This window comes from Ranitomeya variabilis, chromosome 7, assembly GCF_051348905.1.
Source record: "Ranitomeya variabilis isolate aRanVar5 chromosome 7, aRanVar5.hap1, whole genome shotgun sequence".
NCBI lineage: Eukaryota > Metazoa > Chordata > Amphibia > Anura > Dendrobatidae > Ranitomeya > Ranitomeya variabilis.
In genome coordinates, this window is record NC_135238.1 from 242,365,654 (window position 1) to 242,383,230 (window position 17,577).

Here is a 17,577-nt window from a genome sequence, read left to right on the forward strand (position 1 = left end):
TGGTAGGTGTGAGGAGCCATTGTGAGGTGTGAAGAGCCATTGTGAGGTGTCCTGATTGTGATCTATTGTGAGGGAGTTCCTGGTAGTGAGGTGTGAGGAGCCATTGTGAGGTGTGAAGAGCCATTGTGAGGTGTCCTGATTGTGATCTATTCTGAGGGAGTTTCTGGTAGTGAGGTGTGAAGATCCATTGTGAGCCATTGTGAGGTGTGAAGAGCCATTGTGAGGTGTCCTGATTGTGATCTATTGTGAGGGAGTTTCTGGTAGTGAGGTGTGAAGATCCATTGTGAGCCATTGTGAGGTGTGAAGAGCCATTGTGAGGTGTCCTGATTGTGATCTATTGTGAGGGAGTTTCTGGTAGTGAGGTGTTAGCCATGTCTTGGTATAGGAGGATGAGCATTAATGTTTCCCAACTAATCATGGAGGTAATATTTTTTTTAATTTGTGATATATCTATCTATCCGATTGTTTGCAGTGGTACACTTTGCAATGCTCATGTGCTGTTATGTACATGTTCATATGTTCTGCATGTGTATGTTTGTATCTTCCTTGTCATGAATGTTGGCTTCATTTCATCTTGCATTTGGTAATTACTTTTTCATTTATTTTTCTAAGGTGGAAACAATGCCTGTAATTTGGGATGTAGCTTGCCCAAACTACAGTGATCGTCAAAAAAAGGCCGATGCATGGCATGTAATTCGCCGTAAATTGTTCCCCCGCTGGGATGAAGGCGATGCTAAGCTCCACTGGGGTCACTCAACTTTATTATCATGCACAAATAGACAAAAAAACGCACCAAAACCGCACAAAAAACGCATATATAAGCAGCTGAAAATTGGCATAAAAAACGCAGCAAAAATACTCAGCAAAAAGGTCCTGTGTGAACTTACCCCAAAAACGCACCAAATACACACCAAAAAAACGCACCTAAATTAGCATTAAAAAACGCAGCAAAAAAGGCCTGTGTGAACTTACCCTAAGGCTGCTTTCACACATCAGTTTTTTGCCGTCGTGCACAATCCGGTGAATTTAAAAAAAAAAAACGGATCAGTCGGAAATTGTGAAAAACTGATGCGATGGATCTGTTTTTCTCACCGGATCCAAGATTGGGGATCTGCCGGCTATTTTGAATTGAGAGAGAGAAAAATGCATGATTTGTTTAAAAAAACGGAATTGGTCGCCGGATTCCATCATTTAAACTCGCGTTTCATACGTTTTTTGCCGGATCCGTCGTTGTCCGTTTTTTTGACTGACAGAAATAACGTCCCTATGTCCGTTTTCTCCAGCCACCGGAAAACAAATTTTCAACGGATCCGGCAAAAAACGGATGAAACGTGAGGCCATCCTTCGCAATCCGGTGCTAATACAAGTCTATGAGAAGAAGCACGTTTAAAAATGTGTGGATTAGGTAATAGTTGGATGGTCCGGGTAGTGCATTCCAGAAAACTGGCACAGCACGAGAGAAGTCTTGGAGATGGAGGTGAGAAGTTCGGATTACGGAGGATGTCAGTCTTAGATCAGTTTCAGAACAGAGAGGACGGGCAGGATGATAGAGATGAGGGAGGAAATGCAGAGTGGTGCAGACCTGTGGAGCACTTTAAAAATCCTATAAATGATGGAAGCAGATGCCAAATATTCAAAATGTATAAATATACATCTTTATTAAATAATCTCATTAAAAAAGTAATAGAACAGAGATACAAATGCAAAATACCATATATACTCGAGTATAAGCCGACCCCCCTAATTTTGCCACAAAAAACTGGGAAAACTTAATGACTCGAGTATAAGCCTAGGGTGGGAAATGCAGCAGCTACCGGTAAATGTCAAAAATAAAAATAGGTACCAATAAAAGTAAAATTAATTAAAATTGAGACATCAGTAGGTTAAGTGTTGTTGAATATCCATATTGAATCAGGAGCCCCATATAATGTTCCATACAGTTCATTATGGCCCCATAAGATGCTCCATACAGATAATTGCCCCATATAGTGCTGCACATGGCCCCATAAGATGCTCCATACAGATAATTGCCCCATATAACGCTGCACATGGCCCCATAAGATGCTCCATACAGATAATTGCCCCATATAACGCTGCACATGGCCCCATAAGATGCTCCATACAGATAATTGCCCCATATAACGCTGCACATGGCCCCATAAGATGCTCCATACAGATAATTGCCCCATATAACGCTGCACATGGCCCCATAAGATGCTCCATACAGATAATTGCCCCATATAGTGCTGCACATGGCCCCATAAGATGCTCCATACAGATAATTGCCCCATATAACGCTGCACATGGCCCCATAAGATGCTCCATACAGATAATTGCCCCATATAACGCTGCACATGGCCCCATAAGATGCTCCATACAGATAATTGCCCCATATAGTGCTGCACATGGCCCCATAAGATGCTCCATACAGATAATTGCCCCATATAACGCTGCACATGGCCCCATAAGATGCTCCATACAGATAATTGCCCCATATAACGCTGCACATGGCCCCATAAGATGCTCCATACAGATAATTGCCCCATATAACGCCGCACATGGCCCCATAAGATGCTCCATACAGATAATTGCCCCATATAACGCTGCACATCGCCCCATAAGATGCTCCATACAGACATTTGCACCATATGCTGTTGCTGCGATTAAAAAAAATAAAACATCACATACTCGCCTCTCAGGCCCCCGGCACTTGCTATATTCACCTGCTCCCCGTTCCACCGCCGACCGCCGCTGCGTCTTCTCCGTCCTGTGCACTGACGCTCAGGCAGAGGGCAGCACGCGCACTAATCGCATCATCGCACCCTCTGACCTGAGCGTCACTGCAGAGGACGCAGCAGTGCCGACGGTGCAACGGGGAGCAGGTGAATATAGCGCACTGCGTTATACTCACCTGCTCCTGGCGCGGTCCCTGCACGTCTGTTCCCCGGCGCCAGCAGCTTCTTCCTGTAGTGAGCGGTCACATGGTACCGCTCATTACAGTAATGAATATGTGGCTCCACCCCTATGGGAGTCGGGTCCATATTCATTATTGTAATGAGCGGTACCATGTGACCGCTCACTACAGGAAGAAGCTGCCGGTGCGGGGAAAAGACGTGCAGGGACCGCACCAGGAGCAGGTGAGTATTATTACACAGCTCCGCTCCCCCTCCCCTGCCGACCCCTGCGTATGACTCGAGTATAAGCCGAGCGCGTCAGGGCTCAGGACTGCAGGTGCAAGTCATGCATCAATACGTAGTCTCCCCATCTCCTATATATCAGCACTTTGATATGGGGCTTTCACTTTAGATCACGTCTCCATTTACTTTGCTGCTATTTATCTTGTTGCCCTCTATACTCCATGCACTTTTACATAAGCTAGCATTGTTATTAATGTTACATTTATTGGTGAATGTTAGAACTTAATTTGCATTATGCAATTCATTAAAAGCATGAAGCACTAAGCACTTTTTCCCAATCACCCGTATATGTTAATATGTGCACTAGGCACTTTTTCAGCTTTATGTGAGGAGAGGCACTGGTAGGGTATTTTGTTACCAGGAGAGACATTTTCCTACTATTGGTCCGATCAGTATTATATGTTTATAGGTAGTTTACCTTGTGTACATTTAATCTTGGATCAATATGATGTATTGATTTAGTTAATAAGGACCTGAAGCATTTACCTTTTTGATACTGACCTGTATATGGCAGTATTATTTTGCATCTGTATCTCTGTTCTATTACTTTTTTAATGAGATTATTTAATAAAGATGTATATTTATAAATTTTGAATATTTGGCATCTGCTTTCTTCATTTGTAGAATTATTTTTGTAGTTTAGGAAGTGCACCATCAGGCCAGTTTTGCTTTATATGAGGCTGTGGAGCACTTTGTAGATGAGAGAGATGAGTTTGTATTGTATTCTGTAGTGAATGGGAAACCGCTGCAATGACTGGCACAGGACGGAAGCGTCAGTGTAGTAGCTGGACTGAAATATGACCCTGGCTCCCACATTAAGGACGGATTGGAGAAGTGAAAGTTTGGTTAGCGTGAAACCGATCAAAAGAGAGTTGTAGTAGTCTAGATGAGAATCAATACGAGCAACAGGAGGTTTTGCAGTTTCAAAAAACAGGTTGATTTCTGGAGATATTTTTACGATGCAGGTGACAGGAGCGAGTGATTGGATATAGGGAATATGCAAGAGAGGAAGAAGACTAGAAGGCTAGCGCCACCTATAGGAAGTAGTAATCCTAACCAGTAGGTGGCACTAGAGTTCTAGTCCTCTTCCTGTCTGGCGAGGAATTTGCATATTTAAACACCACGCATGCTCTTGTGGAAGCTTAAAGGTACTGTCACACAGTGGCACTTTGATCGCTACGACGGTACGATCCGTGACGTTCCAGTGATATCCATACGATATCGCAGTGTCTGACACCCAGCAGCGATCAGGGACCCTGCTGAGAATCGTACGTCGTAGCAGATCGTTTGGAACTTTCTTTCGTCGCTGGATCTCCCGCTGTCATCGCTGGATCGATGTGTGTGACAGCGATGCGTTCGCTTGTAACCAGGGTAAACATCGGGTTACTAAGCGCAGGGCCGCGCTTAGTAACCCGATGTTTACCGTGGTTACCAGCGTAAAAGTAAAAAAAAAAAAAAACGTACATACTCACATTCCGGTGTCCGTCAGGTCCCTTGCAGTCTGCTTCCCGCTCTGACTGACTGCCGGACGGAAAGTAAGAGCAGATCACAGCGGTGACGTCACCGCTGTGATCTGCTTTCACTTTACGTCGGCACTGTGAGTATGTACGTTTTGTTTTTTTTTACTTTTACGCTGGTAACCACGGTAAACATCGGGTTACTAAGCGCGGCCCTGCGCTTAGTAACCCGATGTTTACCCTGGTTACCCGGGACCTCGGCATCGTTGGTCGCTGGAGAGCGGTCTGTGTGACAGCTCCCCAGCGACCACACAACGACTTTCCAACGATCACGGCCAGGTCGTATCGCTGGTCGTGATCGTTGGAAAGTTGCAGAGTGTGACAGTACCCTAAGTCTCCTCACTCTGACATGCAAGGCCTGGCTTGTCTCTTTCCACAAGGAAACGTTTCGTTGCCCCTTTACATTTAAGGAATAAATGAAAGCTCTGTGTCAAATATAACCCCGAGTCAGTGAGCGTGCTGCTTGGCAGCTTTGGTTGAGCCACGAAGTCAATTGCCATATTGGATAAAGGTAGGTTAGCAGAGGGAGGAAGCACAAGGAGCTCAGTTTTGGAGAGACACAGCGGACAGTCTGATATTTTGTATTAAGGTGGGGTGATGTCAGGAGTAGCGATATATAATTGGGGTCATCAGCATAGAGATGGTACTGATAACCAAATCTGCTGATTGTCCAATAGGGGCCATGTATAGAGAAGAGGGGGCCTAGGACTGATCCTTGAGGAACCCCAACAGTAATGGTAAGTGGAGAAGAGGAGCCGGCAAAGGATGCAGCGAAGGAGCCGTCAGAGAGATAGGAGGAGAACCAGGAGAGGCCTATAAAGCGGAGCATAGTGAGGAGGAGGAGCTGGTGATCCACAGTGTCCAATGCTGCAGAGATCCAGGAGATCAGCAGGGACCATTGGATTTAGCGGTTAGTGGATCATTAGGCTATGTGCACACGTTGCAGATTTGCCTGTGGAATTTTCTGCATCTCTTGGCAGAAAACAAAGGTAAAAATCTGCACGGATTTGATGCGTTTTTAACGTGGAGGCCATGATTTTGTAAGATCAAAGTGTTAGTGTCATACCTCATGAATTGGGCACCTCAGCCGGCACTGTTTCCAGTATCATGATGTCAAAGTTCAGTTCCCGGTGGGTGCCGCGAACATTGACGCCAGAGCAAAACATGTCACCAGCAATTCAGCCAAGAGAATTTAGACCTGCTTGGAAAACATCCAGACTTCTATTCTCAAATTATTACAGGTGATGAACCATGGCGCGACCACCTTGTCCCAGAGGAGTCCATGCAATGGAGGCACAACTGGTGGCCAACTGCACAGAACCTCGTGTCCAGCAGACAGCCGGAAAGACCATGACAGCAGGTTTATGGGATACAGAAAGTGTTATTATTAGAATTCATGCCCCACAAGACGCCAAGTACTGGCAACTAGGGTTGAGCGAAACGGATCGTTCATTTTCATAAGTCGCCGACTTTTGGCAAAGTCGGCGTCTCATGAAACCGAGCCGATCCCTCTGTGGGGTCGGCCATGCGGTACGCGACTTTCGCGCCAAAGTCGCGTTTCAATGACGCTAAAAGCGCCATTTCTCAGCCAATGAAGGTGGACGCAGAGTGTGGGCAGCGTGATGACATAGATCTCAGTCCCCACCATCTTAGAGAAGGGCATTGCAGTGATTGGCTTGCTTTCTGCGGCGTCACAGGGGCTATAAAGGGGCGTTCCCACCGACCGCCATCTTACTTCTGATCTGAGCGTAGGGAGAGGTTGCTGCTGCTTCTTCAGAAGCAGGGACAGTGATAGGCAGGGTACATAAAGCTACAAACTGCTTGTGCTGTAGCGATTTCCACTGTCCAACACCACCTTTTGTTTGCAGGGACAGTGGAAGCTACATTTTTTTTCCTCAGCTCTGTAGCTCATTGGGCTGCCCTAGAAGGCTCCCTGACCCTGATAGCTGCGTTGCTGTGTGTACGACGCTGTGCAAACCAACTGCTTTTTTCAAAGCACAAATCTTGTTGTTCCTTCCTTTCTGCACAGCTATCTTGTTTGTTTGTCCACACTTTTGTTTTTTTTGTGCAGCTGTCCACTCCTTGTTATTGCTGCCTGCCATACCTTGCTGAGATTACTGCAGGGAGATAGTAATTGTAGGACAGTCCCTTTTTTTTTTTTTAATTCTCCCTGACAAAAAAAAACATAGTGGGAGATTAAGATTGGCATTTGTGCTTGAGTGCCGGCCTTGTGTGTGCCATCTGTCTCAAATTATTGGGGCACAGAAAACCTAGTGTGTCATACTGGTATTTTTTATATATTTTTTAAATTCTCTCTGAAAAAAAAAAAACATAGTGGGAGATTAAGATTGGCATTTGTGCTTGAGTGCCGGTCCTGTGTGTGCCATCTGTCTCAAATTCTTAGAGCACATAAAACATAGTGTGTCATACTGGGAATTTTTTTTTTTTTTTATAATTCTCCCTGAAAAAAAAAAACATAGTGGGAGATAAAGATTGGCATTTGTGCTTGAGTGCCGGCCTTGTGTGTGCCATCTGTCTCAAATTATTGGGCCACAGAAAACCTAGTGTGTAACATTGGGCCTGATTTCCCTTTCATTGTCAGCCACCTATAAAGGTATACAGTGGGGCAAAAAAGTATTTAGTCAGTCAGCAATAGTGCAAGTTCCACCACTTAAAAAGATGAGAGGCGTCTGTAATTTACATCATAGGTAGACCTCAACTATGGGAGACAAACTGAGAAAAAAAAATCCAGAAAATCACATTGTCTGTTTTTTTTATCATTTTATTTGCATATTCTGGTGGAAAATAAGTATTTGGTCAGAAACAAAATTTCATCTCAATACTTTGTAATATATCCTTTGTTGGCAATGACAGAGGTCAAATGTTTTCTGTAAGTCTTCACAAGGTTGCCACACACTGTTGTTGGTATGTTGGCCCATTCCTCCATGCAGATCTCCTCTAGAGCAGTGATGTTTTTGGCTTTTCGCTTGGCAACACGGACTTTCAACTCCCTCCAAAGGTTTTCTATAGGGTTGAGATCTGGAGACTGGCTAGGCCACTCCAGGACCTTGAAATGCTTCTTACGAAGCCACTCCTTCGTTGCCCTAGCGGTGTGCTTTGGATCATTGTCATGTTGAAAGACCCAGCCACGTTTCATCTTCAATGCCCTTGCTGATGGAAGGAGGTTTGCACTCAAAATCTCACGATACATGGCCCCATTCATTCTTTCATGTACCCGGATCAGTCGTCCTGGCCCCTTTGCAGAGAAACAGCCCCAAAGCATGATGTTTCCACCACCATGCTTTACAGTAGGTATGGTGTTTGATGGATGCAACTCAGTATTCTTTTTCCTCCAAACACGACAAGTTGTGTTTCTACCAAACAGTTCCAGTTTGGTTTCATCAGACCATAGGACATTCTCCCAAAACTCCTCTGGATCATCTAAATGCTCTCTAGCAAACTTCAGACGGGCCCGGACATGTACTGGCTTAAGCAGTGGGACACGTCTGGCACTGCAGGATCTGAGTCCATGGTGGCGTAGTGTGTTACTTATGGTAGGCCTTGTTACATTGGTCCCAGCTCTCTGCAGTTCATTCACTAGGTCCCCCCGCGTGGTTCTGGGATTTTTGCTCACTGTTCTTGTGATCATTCTGACCCCACGGGGTGGGATTTTGCATGGAGCCCCAGATCAAGGGAGATTATCAGTGGTCTTGAATGTCTTCCATTTTCTAATTATTGCTCCCACTGTTGATTTCTTCACTCCAAGCTGGTTGGCTATTGCAGATTCAGTCTTCCCAGCCTGGTGCAGGGCTACAATTTTGTTTCTGGTGTCCTTTGACAGCTCTTTGGTCTTCACCATAGTGGAGTTTGGAGTCAGACTGTTTGAGGGTGTGCACAGGTGTCTTTTTATACAGATAACAAGTTTAAACAGGTGCCATTACTACAGGTAATGAGTGGAGGAAAGAGGAGACTCTTAAAGAAGAAGTTACAGGTCTGTGAGAGCCAGAAATCTTGATTGTTTGTTTCTGACCAAATACTTATTTTCCACCAGAATATGCAAATAAAATGATAAAAAAACAGACAATGTGATTTTCTGGATTTTTTTTTCTCAGTTTGTCTCCCATAGTTGAGGTCTACCTATGATGTAAATTACAGACGCCTCTCATCTTTTTAAGTGGTGGAACTTGCACTATTGCTGACTGACTAAATACTTTTTTGCCCCACTGTATATAAATCCTACAGAAGTTAGAGTTCACCTTATAAGTTGTTTTACAGTAACAAATACCGTTAATTTGGTTACGTTTTGCAAACAATGAGGAAGTCTGGTGGAAGAGGTCGTGGCCGGTCATTGTCAACTGGTAATGATGGTAGTGGTGGTGACGCATCAGGTGGTCGTGGTAAAAGCAGTACAGCACCTAAGTCTCGAGTTGTTGAGCCAGGTTCATCGTCTGGCTACACAAGGCCTCGAACGGTCCCTTTTCTGGGAGTAGGAAAACCGCTTTTAAAGCCGGAGCAGCAAGAACAATTTTTGGCTTTCCTTGCTGACTCAGCCTCTAGCTCTTTTGTCTCCTCTTCTGAAAGTGCTAAATGTAAAAGCAGCACGTCGTTAGTGGATGTTCACGGTCAGGGACAAGTCGCTTCCTTGTCTTCTTCACCCAGAACAAGAGATAAGGATGCGTCAGGCGACACAACCGGTTACTCCATGGAGCTCTTTACACATACCGTTCCTGGGTTAGACAGTGAAACAGTTAACAGGCCATGCCCATTAGAAGTTGAATCGGACATGGAGTGCACAGATGCACAGCCACAGCCAGATTACTATGCTGTTCCTTTGACTCAGACCAGAACATTGCCCTCGCAGTGTACTGAGCCAGAATCAAACCCAGCTGAGACTATGGTGCTCCGTCACGAACGCTATACCACTGGCTTACACGGTGACACAGACGAAGTTGCACACGAGATAGAAGAGGAGGTCATAGATGACCCAGTTGTTGACCCCGATTGGCAGCCATTGGGGGAACAGGGTGCAGGCGGCAGTAGTTCTGAAGCGGAGGAGGAGGAGCCGCAGCAGGCATCAACATCACAACAGGTTCCATCTGCCGGGCCCGTATCTGGCCAAAAACGCGTGGCAAAACCAAAACCAGTTGGAGGACAGCGTGGCCATCCGGTTAAAGAAGCTCAGTCTGCAATGCCTGAAAAGGTATCCGATAGTAGAAAGAGTGCAGTCTGGCATTTTTTTAAACAACATCCAAATGATCAGCGCAAAGTCATCTGTCAAAAATGTTCAACTACCTTAAGCAGAGGTCAGAATCTTAAAAGTCTAAATACAAGTTGCATGCATAGACACTTATCCACCATGCATTTGCAAGCCTGGACTAACTACCAAACGTCCCTAAAGGTTGCAGCACCCTCGGCCAATGAAGCTAGTCAGCAACGCTACATCCCTTCCCTCACTGTAAGCCCACCATTTCCCGCACCACCTGCAGTATCTGTGCAGCTTTCATCGCCAGGCCAAAGCAGTCAGGGAATCACCAGGTTAGTAGTAGGAAACACTGCATGTAGGGCACTGGCAAGAATACCATCTCCAACCCTCTCTCACTCACCCATGTCCACCGGCACCACCGCTAGTTCCACGATCTCCAGCTCTCCAGTCCAGCTAACCCTACATGAGACTCTTGTTAGGAAAAGGAAGTACTCATCCTCGCATCCGCGTACACAGGGTTTGAACGCCCACATTGCTAGACTAATCTCATTAGAGATGATGCCCTACCGGTTAGTTGAAAGCGAAGCTTTCAAAGCGCTGATGGACTACGCTGTACCACGCTACGAGCTACCCAGTCGACACTTCTTTTCTAGAAAAGCCATCCCAGCCCTCCAACAGCATGTTAAAGACCGCATCGTCCATGCACTCAGGCAATCTGTGACTACAAAGGTGCACCTGACAACAGATGCATGGACCAGTAGGCATGGCCAGGGACGTTACGTGTCCATCACGGCACACTGGGTGAATGTGGTGGATGCAGGGTCCACAGGGAACAGCAATATTGGGACAGTTCTGCCTAGTCCACGGTCTAGGAAACAGTTGGCTGTAGGCTTTCGCCCCCCCCTCCTCCTCTTCCTCCTGCAGAAGCGAGAGCTCGTCCACAGACCGCAGTCGCACAACCACTCCATCCGCAGCTGCCACTGTTGCACAGCAGGTGTTCCATTATGGGACAGCTAGTGGCAAGCGTCAGCAGGCTGTATTGGCAATGAAGTGTTTGGGCGACAACAGACACACCGCGGAAGTTCTGTCCGAGTTCTTGCAGAAAGAAACTCAGTCATGGCTGGGCACTGTACATCTTGAGGCAGGCAAGGTAGTGAGTGATAACAGAAGGAATTTCATGGCTGCCATAGCCCTTTCCCAACATTCCTTGCCTGGCTCACACCTTAAACCTGGTGGTGCAGTGCTTCCTGAAAAGTTATCCGGGGTTACCCGACCTGCTCCTCAAAGTGCGCAGACTTTGCTTGCATATCCGCCGTTCGCCCGTACACTCCAGCCGTATGCAGAACTATCAGCGGTCTTTGAACCTTCCCCAGCATCGCCTAATCATCGACGTTGCAACAAGGTAGAACTCCACACTGCACATGCTTCAGAGACTGTGCGAACAGAGGTGTGCTGTTATGTATTTGTGGGAGGATACACGGGCAGGCAGTTGGATGGCAGACATGGAGTTGTCAGGGGTGCAGTGGTCGAAGCTACAAGACCTGTGTCAAGTCCTTCAGTGTTTTGAGGAATGCACACGGCTGGTTAGTGCAGACAACGCCATAATAAGCATGAGCATCCCCCTAATGCGTCTGCTGATGCAAAGTTTGACGCACATAAAGGAGCAGGCGTCTGCAGCCGAGGAAGAGGAAAGCCTTGATGACAGTCAGCCATTGTCTGGTCAGGGCCGTGTAGAGGACGCGGTAGCGGGCGAAGAGGACGAGGAGGATGATGGGGATGAGTACTTTTTTAATGAGGAAGCTTCTCCTGGGCCAACAGAAATTAGTGGCGTTGCAAGGCCGGGTTCTGGTTTTTTAAGGGAGACAAGTGACGTAGATTTGCCTGTAACTGCCCCTCAAACCAGCACAACCACAGATTTGACAACTGGAACTTTGGCCCACATGGCGGATTATGCCTTACGTATCCTCAAAAGGGACCCACGCATTATTAAAATGATGAGCGATGATGATTACTGGTTGGCCTGCATCCTTGACCCTCGCTATAAAGACAAATTGCAAAATATTATGCCACATGAGAACCTCGAACAAATATTAGCAACCAAACAAGCTACTCTTGTAGACCGTTTGATTCAGGCATTCCCAGCACACAGCGCCGGTGATGGTTCTCACACAAGCTGCAGGGGGCTACAGGGCAGAGGTGTTAGAGGGGCACAAATCAGAAGTGGCGTTGGACAGAGGGGTTTTCTGACCAGGTTGTGGAGTGATTTCGCAATGACCACAGACAGGACAGGTACTGCTGCATCTATTCAAAGTGACAGGAGACAACATTTATCCAGTATGGTTACTAACTATTTTTCTTCCCTTATCGATGTTCTCCCTCAACCGTCATTCCCATTTGATTACTGGGCATCCAAATTAGACACCTGGCCTGAATTGGCAGAATATGCATTGCAGGAGCTTGCTTGCCCAGCAGCTAGTGTGCTATCAGAAAGAGTATTCAGTGCTGCTGGTTCAATATTAACCGAAAAAAGTACTCGTCTGGCTACCCAAAATGTGGATGATCTCACCTTCATTAAAATGAACCACTCCTGGATTTCAAATTATTTTGCCCCACCTTTCCCGGCTGACACCTAGCTTTCCTATAAAAAGGTCTTGCTTGTGGACTGGTCTTACTGAGTGTTCCAATCTCTTAATTTGCAGCAGCTGTTTGTCCAGTATACGACATGTTTACACCTCCCTCAATGGGAAAACTCCCCCCACGGGGCCGTGGTCTCGCCACTTGGCGCAAGCACCCGTTAGAGTGCCGTTTGTCTGAAGAGGTGGGTGTGCCCGCTTTTGGGCGACGGCACTGCCACTGGGTCCCTCATAGTACAATAAATTGCCTCTGGCGGTGGTGGCGCGCACCCAACGTCAGACACACCGTTGTAACATGAGGGGCCCTGGGACGGTACCGCCGGCCACAAGAGAGTTCACCCCCCCCCCCAAGCTCAAACTGTGCTCTACCACGTGCAAAATTATCTCTCACAGCTCCACCAATGTTTAGTCTATGCGCTGACATCATTCAATGCCTGGCGCTGACAATACCAATTTGTTGACATCTATGATGCTGGTTAAAGTAGTCTGTGTCTGTGTCCTATATTGGCACCAGTAAATACTGCCAAATTACTATGTCAGAAACTCAGCAGATGAGCCCACCCCTGTACCTAAGTATGCCACACTTTTGTTTTTTTGTTTTGCGAGACATTAACATCTATTTATTTTTTGTGAGTACTAACTGTGTCAGACACTCCTTGTAATCGTCCTCCGCTGACCACACCAATGCTGCCTGTGTACCCCTGGAACCTATTTAAAACTGCATAGAGCCTATTTTTATTTATTTTAGGCCCAGTAAGCCTGTCTGCGGTCCCTCCTCGCAATCGTCCTCCGCTGACCACAACAATGCTGCCTGTGTACCCCTGGAACCTATTTAAAACTGCATAGAGCCTATTTTAATTTATTTTAGGCCCAGTAAGCCTGTCTGCGGTCCCTCCTCGCAATCGTCCTCCGCTGACCACACCAATGCTGCCTGTGTACCCCTGGAACCCATTTAAAACTGCATAGAGCCTATTTTTATTTATTTTAGGCCCAGTAGGCCTGTCTGCGGTTCCTCCTCGCAATCGTCCTCCGCTGACCACACCAATGCTGCCTGTGTACCCCTGGAACCTATTTAAAACTGCATAGAGCCTATTTTTATTTATTTTAGGCCCAGTAAGCCTGTCTGCGGTCCCTCCTTGCAATCGTCCTCCGCTGACCACACCAATGCTGTCTGTGTACCCCTGGAACCTATTTAAAACTGCATAGAGCCTATTTTTATTTATTTTAGGCCCAGTAAGCCTGTCTGCGGTCCCTCCTTGCAATCGTCCTCCGCTGACCACACCAATGCTGCCTGTGTACCCCTGGAACCTATTTAAAACTGCATAGAGCCTATTTTTATTTATTTTAGGCCCAGTAAGCCTGTCTGCGGTCCCTCCTTGCAATCGTCCTCCGCTGACCACACCAATGCTGCCTGTGTAACCCTGGAACCTATTTAAAACTGCATAGAGCCTATTTTTATTTATTTTAGGCCCAGTAAGCCTGTCTGCGGTACCTCCTCGCAATCGTCCTCCGCTGACCACACCAATGCTGCCTGTGTACCCCTGGAAGCTGTTTAAAACTGCATAGAGCCTATTTTTATTTATTTTAGGCCCAGTAAGCCTGTCTGCGGTCCCTCCTTGCAATCGTCCTCCGCTGACCACACCAATGCTGCCCGTGTACCCCTGGAACCTATTTAAAAGTTCATAGAGCCTATTTATATATTTTATTTAATATTAATAAAGCCATGATGGACTACGCTGTACCACGCTACAAGCTACCCAGTCGACACTTCTTTTGCGAGAAAAGCCATCCCAACCCTCCACCAGCATGTAAAAGACCGCATTGTCCATGCACTCTGGCAATCTGTGAGTACAAAGGTGCACCTGACAACAGACGCATGGACCTGTAGGCATGGCCACGGAAGGTTACGTGTCCATTACGGCGCAATGGGTTAATGTGGTGGATGCATGGTCCACAGGGGACAGCCTACTAAGTCTGTCTGCAGTTCCTAATTAAAATTGTCCTCAATTCAGGTTTTCGGGCTTTTTTAAGAAATAGGAAACTGCATTTGGGCTACTAGTTTGGTTGGGGCCTACTAGTGATGTCTGCCGCTCCTGGGTGTTCTCCTCCTCCTTGGTGTTCTCCTCCAGGTTTCCTTGTCTGAGCTTCAACCTTCTGGCTCTCATTAAGTATTTGTTGGTAAAAATTGGTGGTTGGGGCCTACTAACGGTGTGTGCCGCTCCCTGGTGTTGTCCTCCACTGTATAAATCTGAGCTTCAACCTTCTGGCTCTCATTAAGTATTTGTTGGTAAAAATTGGTGGTTGGGGCCTACTAACGGTGTCTGCCGCTCCTGGGTGTTCTCCTCCACTGTATAAATCTGAGCTTCAACCTTCTGGCTCTCATTAAGTATTTGTTGGTAAAAATTGGTGGTTGGGGCCTACTAACGGTGTCTGCCGCTCCCTGGTGTTGTCCACCACTGCATAAATCTGAGCTTCAACCTTCTGGCTCTCATTAAGTATTTGTTGGTAAAAATTGGCGGTTGGGGCCTACTAACGGTGTCTGCCGCTCCCTGGTGTTGTCATCCACTGTATAAATCAGCTTCAACCTTCTGGCTCTCATTAAGTATTTGTTGGTAAAAATTGGTGGTTGGGGCCTACTAACGGTGTCTGCCGCTCCCTGGTGTTGTCCTCCACTGTATAAATCTGAGCTTCAACCTTCTGGCTCTCATTAAGTATTTGTTGGTAAAAATTGGTGGTTGGGGCCTACTAACGGTGTCTGCCGCTCCTGGGTGTTCTCCTCCACTGTATAAATCTGAGCTTCAACCTTCTGGCTCTCATTAAGTATTTGTTGGTAAAAAATGGTGGTTGGGGCCTACTAACGGTGTCTGCCGCTCCTGGGTGTTCTCCTCCACTGTATAAATCTGAGCTTCAACCTTCTGGCTCTCATTAAGTATTTGTTGGTAAAAATTGGTGGTTGGGGCCTACTAACGGTGTCTGACGCTCCTGGGTGTTCTCCTCCTCCTGGGTGTTCTCCTCTAGGTTTCCTTGTCTGAGCTTCAACCTTCAGGCTCTCATTAAGTAGTTTTTAAAAATTGGTGGTTGGGGCCTACTAACGGTGTCTGACGCTCCTGGGTGTTCTCCTCCTCCTGGGTGTTCTCCTCCTCCTGGGTGTTCTCCTTTAGGTTTCCTTGTCTGAGCTTCAACCTTCAGGCTCTCATTAAGTAGTTGTTTTTAAAAATTGGTGGTTGGGGCCTACTAACGGTGTGTGCCGCTCCATGGTGTTGTCCTCCACTGTATAAAGCTGAGCTTCAATCTTAAAGCTCTCGTTAAGTAGTTGTTTTTAAAATGTGTGGTTGGGCCCTTAAAACAGTGTCTGACGCTACTGGGTTTTCTCCTGTTTTGTTGTCCCGAGTCCGACCTTCAATGTTCAGGCTTTCGGCTTACATTTTAAATAATTAAACTGCAGTTGGCCTACTACTTTGGTTGGGCCTAGTAACGGTGTGTGCCGCACCTTGGTGTTGTCCTGTGTTATTTTCCTGACCTTTAATCTTCAGGCTTTCGGCCTTCATTTGTAATATTAAACTGCATAGGGCCTACTAGTGTGGTTCGGCCCTACTAATGGTGTCTGTCTGCCGCTCCTGGGTTTTCTACTCCACTGAACTAAGCAATGCCACCTGGTTAGTCCTGTTACCAATTTTGACCTGCATTTTACCCACTTTATTATTTGGGCCTATATCAGTGTTTCCGCCTCATCCTGCCCATTGCCCAGCCACTGCTAGATGAGTCTTGTGGTACATTGACCTAGACCACTACATTCCCCTTGCACTCTACACAGCCAGAATCTGACCCTGCTGAAAGTCAGGTTCCCCTTCCTGCATACTATACCACCTTACACAGGGACAAAGAGGAAGGTGCAGATGAAAGTGCAGGTTTCTTCATCAGGTGGGGGGGGCATACTCGTTGGCGACGTCACAGGCACAGGGCCCCTCAGAGTACGCAAAAGTGTCGCTGCCGGTGGGAGGCGCCCCCGCCGTGCAAACACACCGCTGTACTTTGAGGGGCCCTGTGCCAGTGCCAATGCCAATGAGTGGGCCCCCCTGCTTGCTCAGGATCACAGCACTTGCAAAGTTGAAATACTTACCTCTCACTGCTCCACCGCCGTGACGTAGTCCACGTTTCCTGGGACCACTAAAACCTTGAACCAGCCCTACCCCCCACAACTTTTGCCAAATGACCCCCAATTTCCAATGCCCAACTATTATTATAAAGTTAATTAAGATTGACAAGCTTCAGAAACAAGAATGGATGTTTTTGGCATTAAAATGGGCACTGTAGGTGTTTTCCTGTCCTCCACTCACTGCCGACTATGCTTCCCCATTGACTTGCATTGGGTTTCATGTTTCGGTCGATCCCCGACCTTTCGCGATAATCAGCCGACTTCACTCGACTCGACTTTGGACAAAGTCGGGTTTCGCAAAACCCGACTCGATCTTAAAAAAATGAAAGTCACTCAACCCTACGTGGCAACACCTCTGCTTCCACAATGCCGGCGGGAACGCACGCACCGGCCCACAAATCATAAGCTGCCATCAGGGAACGCTTCACCCTACAGTCCAGGCCGGGCTCACAGTCATTACTTTCTTTTTTGGAAACTGAAGACATTTCTGCAACAATTCCTGATGATATTGCAGCAGCGAGACGTCTCCTCCGAGGGCATTACACTCAAAAGTAGTACGTTCAATTTTCTCCAAATACTTTGTTTTCATATTCCGGTAAATTATTGGACCACCCTAGTCTAGTTTTTGATAGATATTTGTTCCCCATTTACCAATAGGTGTGGTTGTACTAGCCGAGGAACCAATCGATAGCCATGACATTGTTGGTCAATTTACCAATGAGATTGTATATACAGGGCGGGCCATGTATATGGATACACCGAAATACAATGGGAATGGTTGGGGATATCAACGTCCTGTTTGTGGCACATTAGTATACAGGAGGGGGAAAACTTTTCCAGATGGGTGGTGACCATGGCGGCCATTTTTCAG

General features: G+C 46.7%; 1 long non-coding RNA gene across 1 annotated transcript; it reads right to left on the minus strand.

Annotated features, from left to right (window-relative positions):
* Positions 1 to 3,116: 3,116 nt before the first annotated feature.
* Positions 3,117 to 17,257, minus strand: LOC143786069 (uncharacterized). Its single transcript, XR_013218231.1, has 3 exons — positions 17,050 to 17,257; positions 5,043 to 6,132; positions 3,117 to 4,338 (listed from the first exon to the last, which is right to left on the minus strand). It is a non-coding gene; the product is annotated as an uncharacterized LOC143786069 (long non-coding RNA).
* Between the last annotated feature and the right edge of the window lie 320 nt (positions 17,258 to 17,577).